This window comes from Cherax quadricarinatus, chromosome 22, assembly GCF_038502225.1.
Source record: "Cherax quadricarinatus isolate ZL_2023a chromosome 22, ASM3850222v1, whole genome shotgun sequence".
NCBI classification, from domain to species: Eukaryota; Metazoa; Arthropoda; class Malacostraca; order Decapoda; family Parastacidae; genus Cherax; species Cherax quadricarinatus.
Window position 1 is genome coordinate 1,502,222 of NC_091313.1, and position 12,173 is coordinate 1,514,394.

The 12,173-nt window shown below is 42.1% G+C and overlaps 1 protein-coding gene across 4 annotated transcripts in view; it reads right to left on the reverse strand.

Moving 5' to 3' along the window:
• The window catches only part of LOC128689805 (4-galactosyl-N-acetylglucosaminide 3-alpha-L-fucosyltransferase FUT6), an 89,986-nt gene extending 78,467 nt beyond the window's left edge, over positions 1-11,519 (reverse strand). Inside the window, exon 1 of one of the 4 annotated variants that reach the window (XM_053778293.2) lies at positions 11,439-11,519. The gene's annotated coding sequence lies outside the window, so the exon portion shown is untranslated. Of the gene's footprint in view, positions 1-11,141; positions 11,396-11,438 lie in introns of those variants that run through there. The other 3 variants (XM_053778291.2, XM_053778292.2, XM_053778290.2) reach the window with 3 other exon arrangements.
• Between the last annotated feature and the right edge of the window lie 654 nt (positions 11,520-12,173).

Consider the following 12,173-nt stretch of genomic DNA (forward strand, 5'->3'; position numbering starts at 1 on the left):
CTCCATTTTAGGTGCCTTAAGTTGAAATCCCCCAGGAGCAAGATGTTGGGTGCAGGAGCTGGAATATTTTCCAGACAGTGGTCAATTTTTAACAGCTGTTCCTGGAATTGCTGGGATGTTGCATCCGGAGGCTTGTAGACTACCACAATGACTAGGTTTTGGTTCTCGACCTTTACTGCTAAAACTTCCACTACATCATTTGAGGCATTAAGCAGTTCTGTGCAAACAAGTGACTCTGCAATGTACAGGCCAACCCCCCCCCCTTTTGCCTGTTCACTCTGTCACATCTGTATAGGTTGTAACCTGGGATCCATATTTCGTTGTCCAAGTGATTCTTCATGTGGGTCTCAGTGAAAGCCGCGAACATTGCCTTTGCCTCTGCAAGCAGTCCACGGATGAAAGGTATTTTGTTGTTTGTTGCTGGCTTTAGACCCTGTATATTTGCAAAGAAGAATGTCATCGGACTGGTGGTATTGTTGGTACTGGGGGGGGGGGATTTTTTTTTCCGGCATTAGTATCTGTATCTGTTGGTTTGGAGTGGAGGCCATCGACTGTGGTTCCACTCCAGGAATGACTGGATTTGGTGTACGATTTCTGCCATTTCCTGCCAGTTTTTTTTCCTTCCTGGCACTAAAAAACCTCTCCCTCTTGATTGGCTGTGGCTACCCAGGTTTTCCCATGGCCTGGATGTTTTGTATCTTTTTGTACCCTTTAGATGGTGTGCCTGGCAATTTAAGTTATAGCACAGTCTTTCCTGTACTGAAGAGGTACACATTTCAGGGTGAAAAAGCTTACAGGAAGGGAGTTTGCATTTTCCTGTTGTCATATGGGCATGGCATTTTCTAGGGTGGTCAGATAAGATAGAGATTAGATTTTGCCACCGAAGTGGCTAGTTTATTGTGCACCCCATATCCATCCTGTGGACGGTAGCGCGAGAGCATATGGATACACAAAAGGCCTAGGAACTAGGCCCCAAAGGGTTAACAGGAATACATATGGATTTATATCTACATATCTATAGTTCACTTATCTGTTACAAGCAAATTTAGGAAATTTGCTTAGTATATCTGGTATCTTATTTTCATTAATAAGATATCTTGACATGTCACATAGGTTATTATACTGTCTGTCTCTGTATTCCTCAATAAGTGGACAATTAAGCACATAGTGTTCAAGAGAGTGACCATATGCCTGATCACATAATTTACATTTAGTTTGATCATCATCTGTGTGTCTCCCAAACTGCCAGAAGTACTTGTAACCAAGCCTAAGCCTGGCCACTACAACATCAGTCAGTCTGTTCACATTGCAAGTTGCTCCATAAACATACTTATCTACGTTCATGTTATCATAGTGGGTTATAGATCTACTCAGGCTTCTAACTGCATTCCTATAACAATCATTTTCATTATTTACTTCTCTCCTAATATTATTCCTAATGCTAGACACAGTTATACCAAAGTTATATTCTACATTCTCCTTCTCGATACTCTTCTTGGCTAACATATCAACTTTATCATGAAGGAGTAATCCAATGTGTGATGGGATCCATAGCAATTGTACATTAATTCCTTTGTCCCTAATTTTTGAGTATCTATACCTGGCTTCCCCAATGAGCATGTTGTTGGAGTCATTATATGAGCCAAGAGCCTTCAATGATGACATAGAATCAGTAATGATGATAGAGTCAAGCTCAGTGTCATAGGTTAGCTTTAGCGCCATTAGGATTGCAAACAATTCAGTTTGCAGTGTAGACGCCCAGTTGTTAATTCTTATGCCTAACTCAACAAATTTATTATCGTTCTTAACTAGGGAGGTGGCAACAAGAGCAGATGCAGCCCTGCCAGAAGACTCCTGTTTAGATCCATCAGTGTATATAACTTGTGATAACTTGTTACTACCAGCTAGGTGAGAAATTTCTTCTTGAGCAGTTGCTCTAACAAGAGATTTAAGGAAGGGATTACTAGCAATGAGCTTCTTGGGAGGGACTTGTAGGTATGTGATATTAAATGAACACATCTTCCATGGAGGGGTGAAATGCTCTTGTTGCCTACAGTGATACAGTTCATGCAGGTTATAAAACTTAATGCAATTGCACGTTTTCACAATCCATTTAGATCTGTGTGTATTTACCTCTAGACACTTGGTAAGATTCACTGTGACAGTGTCTGGTTCGTTTCTCAACATTCTAATACCGAGTACAGTGTTAATTTCAACAATCCTATCACTGATACTAGAAATACCAAGCTCCTTCCTCATGTTAAGAACTTTTGTAGATCTGGGACAGCCAAGAATAATCCTGAGAGCTTCATTTTGCATTAACTCCAAGGGTCGGAGAGAACTTTCTCTAGCTAATATCAACATGGGAGCAGCATAATCAATTAAGGACCTAACATAGGCTATGTACATCATTCTCACGATTCTCACATTTGCACCATAGTTGGGATTGTAGCCAGCAACAGCTTTGAGAGCATTTAGCCTAGCTTTACATTTCTTGTTTAGTTGTGGTATAGTGGATTTGTTAAAGGGTACATCTACACCAAGATATCTGTAAGTTTTAACGTAGCTAATGATTTCACCCTGCAAATAGATGGGTGGGGGATGTCGTTTGCTTGTTAATATCTTAGTTTTAGAGGAAGATATTATGAGGCCTAGTCGATTACAAATTGCTTGAACTTCATTAAGAATGGTATTCATCTTCTTATGCCCTGTTGTATGGATCATGATATCATCAGCATAGCTTATAGCTATATGTTTAGGTGAGGCAGGTAGAGCATTTAGGAGAGCATTAATCAGAATATTAAATAGCATGGGACTAAGAACTCCTCCCTGCGGTGTACCTAAAGACATTTCTTTAGAATCACTTCTGAAGCCTTGGTAAAGGACAGAGGATACTCTATTTGACAGGTATCCTATTATCCAGCAGAGTAAGCTACCACCAATATTCATTTTGGCTAGTTCATGTAGTATAACGGTTCTGTTCGCAATATCAAATGCAGATTTTAGATCAAGAAAAGTGGTAAAACTAGTAGAGGTGTGTGCAGTGAGAAAGGTGGAAATACAGTTCTGCACACTTTTACCTTTCATGAACCCATAGAGGTAGGGGGAAAGTTGATGTCTGATTCTGTAGTACAGTCTGTTAAGCATCATTCTTTCAAAAGTTTTACAAAGACAACTAGTTAAGGAGATCGGCCTAAATGTATCAGGCTGTTGGGGCTTAGGGATAGGCACAATGAGACTATTGGTCCAGGAAGTAGGAAGAACGCCCTCAATGTAACTGAGATTATACAGTGCCAACAAAGGGTTATCAGGCACGTGCCTTAGAGTTCTGAGAATATCATAGGTTATACCATCCTCTCCAGGAGCAGTTGATCGACCTTTGGTTAATGCATTATCTAATTCATACTCGGTAAAGAGGCAATCACTCTCATCAATATTTTGGCTCATAAAATTAATCAGTTTCAACATTTCTTCAGAAGTACTCTCTAAATTTTTTCTAATATGAGATGGAAGGCTTTCATGCCTGGATGTTTTGGACCAGTCATTTATGAGGTCATTTGCTTTTTCAAGAGGAAAGGGATGAGCAACATTGCCAGTCTTTTTCCTGGTTATTTTATTTATACCTTTCCAAGCCAAACTCAAAGGGGTGGACCTATTTAATCCACTAACAAACTGTTCCCATTCCTGTTGCCTAAGTTCTTCCTTTCTATTCCTTGCATTTGTTAGTGCAGCTTGGAACGTTCTGAGCAGGTCTGGGGTTCTACATTCACGGTATGCTTTACCAATCCTCCTAGCTGCATGTGTTAGATTGCGCAGCTGTGGATCATTATAGTATTTACATTGGTTTTTATTGTTATTTATAGTGGAGGGTTTTTGTTTCCTATTCCTGCCCACTTGATCTGTGAGAACACTCTCAATAGTGGTAATTAAATCATCATTAAATTTTTGTGTGCCAATGGGCTCGTAATTCTTATACCATTGATCCAAGTGGTTAATAAAGTTGTCTCTGTGTTCTGGTTTGAGAATAAGTTTCCTCCTTCTGTATTTAGCTCCTTGATTGCTGGAGATGTGATCAAGATTGACAGTTGTTAGTCTTGGGAAGTGATCAGATAGAAGATCATCAACTATGACAGAGTCATGCATCGTATATGATGTATTAAATCCAAGACACAGATCTAGTATGCCACCATATATGTGAGTAGGCTCAGTAGTGCCCACAATTCGAACATTATCATGCTCATTTAGCAATCTCACTAGTTTAGTTCCATTGGTGTTTGTTATAGACCCACCAATATTCTTATGTCTGGCATTAAAATCTCCAAGAATGATGGTAGGTTCACTATTGATGCGATCTGGTAAAGCATCAGGTCGAAGCTGGTTCGCTGGGGCATAGAGATTAAAAATGTTTATGGAAAAATCGCCTGCATATACTTTGACACCATGATACTGCATGTTAACTCGACTCTGCAAGGAAAGGAGTGAATGTGGCAAGCTCTTTCTGACATACATCACACAACAGTTGGTTGACCTTAGGTTATAAGCTGCATATCCAGGCAAGTTTGGTGGAGGTGCTCCATCTTTCAATCTACATTCCTGCAAACAGATGACATCAATATTCTTGGTTGCACTAATATGATGTAAGTCAGGCAACCGCTTCCTGATGGAAGCAATGTTCCATGAAAAGATTTGTAATGTATCCATTGTAGTGAGTTATTACAATCTCTTGCTCATAAGATGGTAAAACTATTATGCTTTGACTACAGTGTGCAGATACTTAAGAGCAAATAGCATAGTTTGTACGTCTTTATCTTCAGGACCTTTATTTTTAAGCATTTTTCGGCATTTTGGCAGCCAGTTCCAAGGCAAGTCTTGAAGGCAAGAGTTATGGGCTTCTTTCTCACAAATTGCTGGAAGCTGAACGGAGATTGCTGCACTTTTGACATCATCACCATGCTCAAGAGCATCATCCTGATTACATATATTTATTAAACTTGTCAGGATCTGTTCAAGATGCTCAATTTTTTTCTGGAAAGTTGTTATAATATGAGGAAGGTCAGGCGAATCCAATGCCTCTCCGGAGGATGGCACTTCTGGGTTAGTGCTTTCTTTAACACCTATCACCTTAACAGGTACCATGGTTACATTAGTGTTCTCTGTTTCATCATTCATTGCAGGTAGGTCCTGTGCATCTGACTCATCTCCAATTTCCAGGGAGGTTACCTGTGTGGTGTCCGTCTGACTGTTGTAGTTGTGTGTATTGGGAGAAATGACAAACTCATCCCCATATTCAGGTGTAGCCATAGGTATCTGTAGTGGCAGACCAGTAGTTCCATATGTGCTAGCAGGGATGGCTAGCTCCTCCACAGCTGGTGTGTGTGATGGCATTCTGGTATCACCAGAATCCTTTGCAGTGAGGTGGGGTTCTTGCACACTTTGCAGAGGTTCAGTCTCAGATCTGGCTGTGGTAGACTGGATGGCCCCATCCTCAGTTACCATTAAAGGACTGTTATCAGGTTTACATCGAAGGTTGTTTGGGTTCTGACTGCAGTCCTTGTGGGAAACTGTAACCCCAACTTCTTTACAGTTAATACACTTAAATTTTCGGCTGTCAGGGCCTACTGTGCATTCTCTAGTGGAATGTTTCCCAGCACACTTACCACACCAAGAATGTAGTATTCCACAGTCTACTGCAACATGGCCATAGTGCTGGCATTTGTAACACCTACGTTTAGGGGGTAGGTACACTTCGATGTTTAGGAAACGTAAACCATGCACCCAGATATTCCGGGGGAGGGGCACAGGACCTACCCAACTGGCAATAATTTGGGATTTTCCTTTAAGTCTTTTAGGCTTGATGATATGCTCACTTAGAGTCAGATGGGATGGGTCCATGCAGAGAGGGTATCCAAAGATTATGATACTGACCCATTTTTTAAAGTGGTGAGTGTCTGATGGAGGTCGGAGCAGCTTAATATCCCCATAAGGTGTACTAAGTAGATCACTGATCAGCTCTTTATTCTGTTCCACAAACACAAAGTTGTGTGTGTTTTTCCTAAATTGGATCCTTGAGTTAGGATGCTTGTTTACAGCTTCCATTAGCCATGCACACTTAGCAGGCAGCGGGGTGTTGTCAGGGAAGTTCAGCTTAACACATTCTTCCTTTGAAGAAAGACTTCTTGCAGCCTCTGTGCACCAAGGACGTTTAGTATCACATTGTGTACGAGTCAAGTGAGTCTGACTACGTCGACGCTCTAGCCCTTTCTCACTTTTTCTCTTTTGTTTACTTTTAAAGGTCTGGAAGCTATCATCATTTCCATCACCTGCAGAAATAGGTTCCTCTATGACAGTTGCCATGTTTGCCAGTGATGATATCTGGTGTAAGACTCACAACACAAGAATTCCTCGCTTATCTTTCCCTTATAGCTTATGCAAGAGCAAATATTCACTACAAAGTCAGAAGTCCAAAATAGATCACAAGACACAAGTGCTCAAGTTCAATGAACACCTCCAACCATACTCAACCCAGACCACCACCACTCAATACGACACACACCCCACCAAAAACACACTCAGAGACCTCTTGTATGTGTGTTAATAATATGGTACATATAATGATATAATGGATGGTACAGGCGAGGTCTTACACCTTATCACAAATTACAAAGATGAAAAGAGAGAGAGAGAGAGAGAGAGAGAGAGAGACAAAGTAGGTAATATTGAGCATAAAATTAGAATTCTGACATACATCACATTAAACATGAGGTTCAAATTCAATGATAACTTCCACTTGAGTTAGTTCAGGCTACTGCCACCTAATGTACCTCACTGAAATAATAATATAGCAGACATCACAATGAATGCTGAAGACAACCTCTTACCCCAACCATAGATTGTAAACAGTATTACTATAAAAAAAAAAAAAAAAAAAAAAAAAAAAAACAAAAAAAAAAAAAAAAAAAGGTAATGTTACAATGACAATGAGATAAATCACTCTGGTCGACTTCCTTGGTCCATCCTGGGTAACTCACACGTTACTATGTTATACATGTATGCAAGCATAAGTGTGCAGCTGTAGATAGATGAACCAGTACCTAAACAATCTCACTTACACACGCGTTACTATGTATGACAAGTGTTACCAAGTACACCAAGTGTACACTTTATCACTTAGAATACACTTTTGTTGATGTAAATATAGGTGAGAGTGGTACACCGCTGGTCGTAATAAACACACTGAACTTCTCAAGGTCACACACTAGGCCCAGCTTCTGGAGTTACCAGCGTTTTAATGTGTTTATTATGTGTCAGTGCGTGTCTGCAGTCATTAAATTGGTGTATCAGAAGTTAAACACTACAATCCAGTTGATCAAATAGTCTAAAACAATTTACACAATGTATAACTAGAAGTATAATGATTGCAAATTGTTACTATTACAATTTTAACTAGGCGCTAGACCCACTAGATGAGATGGCAAGGAACATAGATGTTAACAGGCTGACTCTTGCTTAACACAGTTGAAAGGTAACCGAATTACTCAAGTAAGAAAGTATTCATGAAACTGAACATTATGCAGGAGTAAGCTTGTTCACAGTAAAAATACAAAGCATAAGTTACACACTCACACCACAGATGAACACTGCAATTTGAAATATTACTGGGAATTTAGCAGTAAAGTTTCAGTCTGAACGAGAAAATGTATTAGAAAACACAACAATGACACTAGGACAAGCAACTTAATTATGTAACCGTATTTAATAGTTCAGTTACACTGAGCAGAGCATGTATTACACTGATTTATCAAATGTAAGGAGTCACTACACTGAAGCACACTCTGAGCCTTTTAAAGTCTTAATACAGGCTTACAAATGACAATTAACTGTTGGGGAAAGCAGCACTTAACACTTCTAGCACACATATGACAGATGAATGTTCACTGTGTACAAGCCAATCACCACAAGCTTACTATGTTTATAAGTGAACCTCTGGCATGTCCCACTCAAAATGTCAGCACTGCAATGCTCGTCAAATTGTTCTCAAGCCACTACAGGAAACACTGGTATGCCAGCAGCACTGCAGAACGTATACAGACATGCTGTGCCCTAGGACAGCTATAACTGCAGGCTGCCTTAGCTTGTTCTGGCTAGCTTTTAGTGCTGCCCTCAAGCTTGCTTGACTGTGCTCGCCAAGCCCACGCCAACCACCCAGACACCTGCTTGCAGCAGGCAGGCAGGCACACAGGAGACACTCGCAAGATGAGTGGAGTGCGGCACAGAGGACACGGGCACTCAAGCACCCATGTGGTCTGGCAAAAAACCGCCTCTAGACCACAAGCAAATAGAGGCGAACGGCTGAGTTCCAAATCGAGGAAGGAGAAGGGACAAGGAAAGGATATTCACCTCGCTAGACACAGGCAATATGGGTGTAGTGGCCTGCAGGTCGCAGTGCAATTTTCAAGGTCATTCACTGGGCCCACAGTCGTCTCGAGAGTTACCAACCCTGTACTACTTGTTAATTACTACAAACCCGCAGCACTTAACACATCTAGCATACGTGTCTTGGAATGACAGACAAATTTTCACTACATAAGAACTAGTTCTCACAACACCGAAGGTACGGCCGGAACACTGTAGAACGTTCACAAAGGCATTCTGGGATTCAGAACAGATGTAGCCTTGGCCTTCACTGGCTGGCTTGGAGCGCTGTTTGGCCTGGATCAGCTAAACTCGCCCTTATCCCATATGTAGATAATGGCGACGAGTTAAGGGATACCGGTGAATAGGAAAGTCGAGGAAGGGACATTCACCTCACTAGACACACGCAGTATGGGTGTAAGTGGCATGCGGGTCTTATAGTGCCATTTTCAAGGTCACCCAGCAGGCCAGACATTCCTCACTCATTTTAAGCCTACGTAGGTACTGATGGTAGCACAATGTCCTAAGTCAGCGTAATCCACTCATGCAAATAGTTACAACAAATCTGCAGCACTTGCGGAACTCACATATTCGAGTACCAGCGGGGCAGCAAAATACACCTCTACACTGCACGTTGTTGATAGAGGCGAACGGCTGAGTTTAAAGGAGGAGAGTTGGGGATACAGGAGAACAGCAGGGGTAACTGAGCACGCACATTCGCCTGGTGGCTCTTCACATAGTCAATATGGGCGAAAGTCTCAGGCAGGTGATGCAGTGCCTTGCTCAAGGGGTCACAAATCTTATCTTATCTTATCTTATCTTATCTTCACATAGGCTGAGGCAGACTTCTCAAGAGTTACCAAACACTGCAATACTCGTACAGATACAGATGTTACTCACTCCCAAACTTGCAGAACTTCTAGCACACGTGTCTTGGAGTGAAAGACGAATTTTCAGTGTGTGCACACCTGGGTTACCAACTCACGTAGGACTGCACACTCGTCGTTATTCCTCAGGTTGGTAAAGCGATGAGTTGTGAGCATTTTGAGAGGCACGAGTAGCAGTGGACTAGCAAAATTCGCCTCTACACTGTATGTTGATAGAGGCGAAAGGCTGAGGTCAAATGAAAGGCAGAGGGGAAGCAGTGGCCTGTGAGGGCCTTTGCAAAAAGGAAAACTATTTCCAGTGTTTGACCAGTGTTAGTCACAGCTCGCACATAAGAGTTCTCACAACACTGAAGCTGTCTTCCAACAGTAGGAGTTTTAATGATGACTTATCAGTCGGGAGAAATGGGTAGGCCTGTGAATTAGTAGGTCCAGATCCCCAGCACACGTCTACTCCCCTCAACCACTCAGCCGAGACTGTCTAGGGTGGTCATAGTTGCACGTCCCGTCTGTTTTTCCAGATTTCCCATGTCTGCAGATACCAAGTGCAGAGTATGTGCACAGGCTTGGTTTCCATTTGCCTTGGGTTTCTGTGACTATATTCCCTGTTGGTGCATGTTTCCCTGTCTTATTCCTATCCTCCCTAGCACCAACAATGGAGCTCCCACCAGTTGTTTTTGGTAATATATCCTCACTATTGCTAGTGGAGTCCTCTTGTTTGCTATTTCCTGTGGTATTTCTAGTTTGCAATATTGGTTTTATCTTATCTTTGACTACACTTGTTTCCCCACTACGGCTCCTGTCCCCTATGAGGTCATTTATATGTATTCCTTCCTGCGTATAATTCCCGACTACCTGGACAAAATCTCCAGCTTCACCATTACTGTCTCCCAGGACAGCACCTCCAGCTTCACCATTACTGTCTCCCAGGACAGCACCTCCAGCTTCACCATTACTGTCTCCCAGGACAGCACCTCCAGCTTCACCATTAATAATATAATCCCCAATAATCACCAATAATATAATCCTTACACTGGTAACCTTCAAGGACCATAACATTGTATCAATCGCATCTGCTAGAAAAATGACGGGATGGATAATGAGAACCTTCAAAACTAGGGAGGCCAAGCCCATGATGACACTCTTCAGGTCACTTGTTCTATCTAGGCTGGAATATTGCTGCACACTAACAGCACCTTTCAAGGCAGGTGAAATTGCTGACCTAGAAAATGTACAGAGAACCTTCACGGCGCGCATAAAGGAGATAAAACACCTCAGTTACTGGGAGCGCTTGAGGTTCCTAAACCTGTATTCCTTGGAACGCAGGCGGGAGAGATACATGATTATATACACCTGGAAAATCCTAGAGGGACTAGTACCGAACTTGCACACGAAAATCACTCTCTACGAAAGCAAAAGACTTGGCAGACGATGCAACATCCCCCCAATGAAAAGCAGGGGTGTCACTAGCACGTTAAGAGACCATACAATAAGTGTCAGGGGCCCGAGACTGTTCAACTGCCTCCCAGCATACATAAGGGGGATTACCAACAGACCACTGGCAGTCTTCAAACTGGCACTGGACAAGCACCTAAAGTCGGTTCCTGACCAGCCGGGCTGTGGCTCGTACGTTGGTTTGCGTGCAGCCAGCAGCAACAGCCTGGTTGATCAGGCTCTGATCCACCAGGAGGCCTGGTCACAGACCGGGCCGCGGGGGCGTTGACCCCCGGAACTCTCTTCAGGTAAACTCCAGGTACTGTGAAACAAGTTATCTCTCAGTGTGTGATAACAACAGGCGTTTCAAACCCACACTCCACAATTGACTTCATAGTGAAGTACACTTACTATCATACCGGGGCATTTCGGGCAGATACACTGTAGTACACTTCACTAGTCCCAAACTGAGTGCTACACACACTGTAGTACACTGCAACAACCCCACCTCTGCACCGTGAGCGCCACGCACACTGTAGTACACTGCAACAACCCCACCTCTGCACCATGAGCGCCACGCACACTGTAGTACACTGCAACAACCCCACCTCTGCACCATGAGCGCCACGCACACTGTAGTACACTGCAACAACCCCACCTCTGCACCATGAGCGCCACGCACACTGTAGTACACTGCAACAACCCCACCTCTGCACCGTGAGCGCCACGCACACTGTAGTACACTGCAACAATCCCACCTCTGCACCATGAGCGCCACGCACACTGTAGTACTGCTGACGTACAAGGAAATCTTGGCAGTATATATAAAGTGTATTCGGCAACTGTACTCTAAGTCTTGCCACTGACTGGAAACGTCCTATTTTTTTTTTTATCTAATAATATTAAAATTCCCTGAGTGCCACACTGTACACAGATCTATCACTCAGTGTACATACATTGAGAGATTAATTCTTATTTTGGGCATAAGAGTATTCTCCATGGCATTGTACTGGTGAATTCCTGCCTGAATAACCCAGATGAAATCAATATGATTTACACCCCAACAAATTAACTATGAACTTAACAGACTCTGAACTTAAACTATGAGCCTAACAAACTATGACTCTAACAAACTACGAACCTAACAAACTAACTATAAACCTAACAAACTACCAACCTAACAAATTATAAACCTAACAAATTACAAAGTACTAACTATAAACCTAATAAACTATGAACCTAACAAACTATAAACTTAATAAGTTGAAGAATTACAGTGCTAATCACGGCACTATGCCGTCCCTCTCCCACACAGGTACCAAAACACAAATACATACCATGAAAGACTGTAATATATATATATATATATATATATATATATATATATATATATATATATATATATATATATATATATATATATATATGTCGTGCCAAATAGGC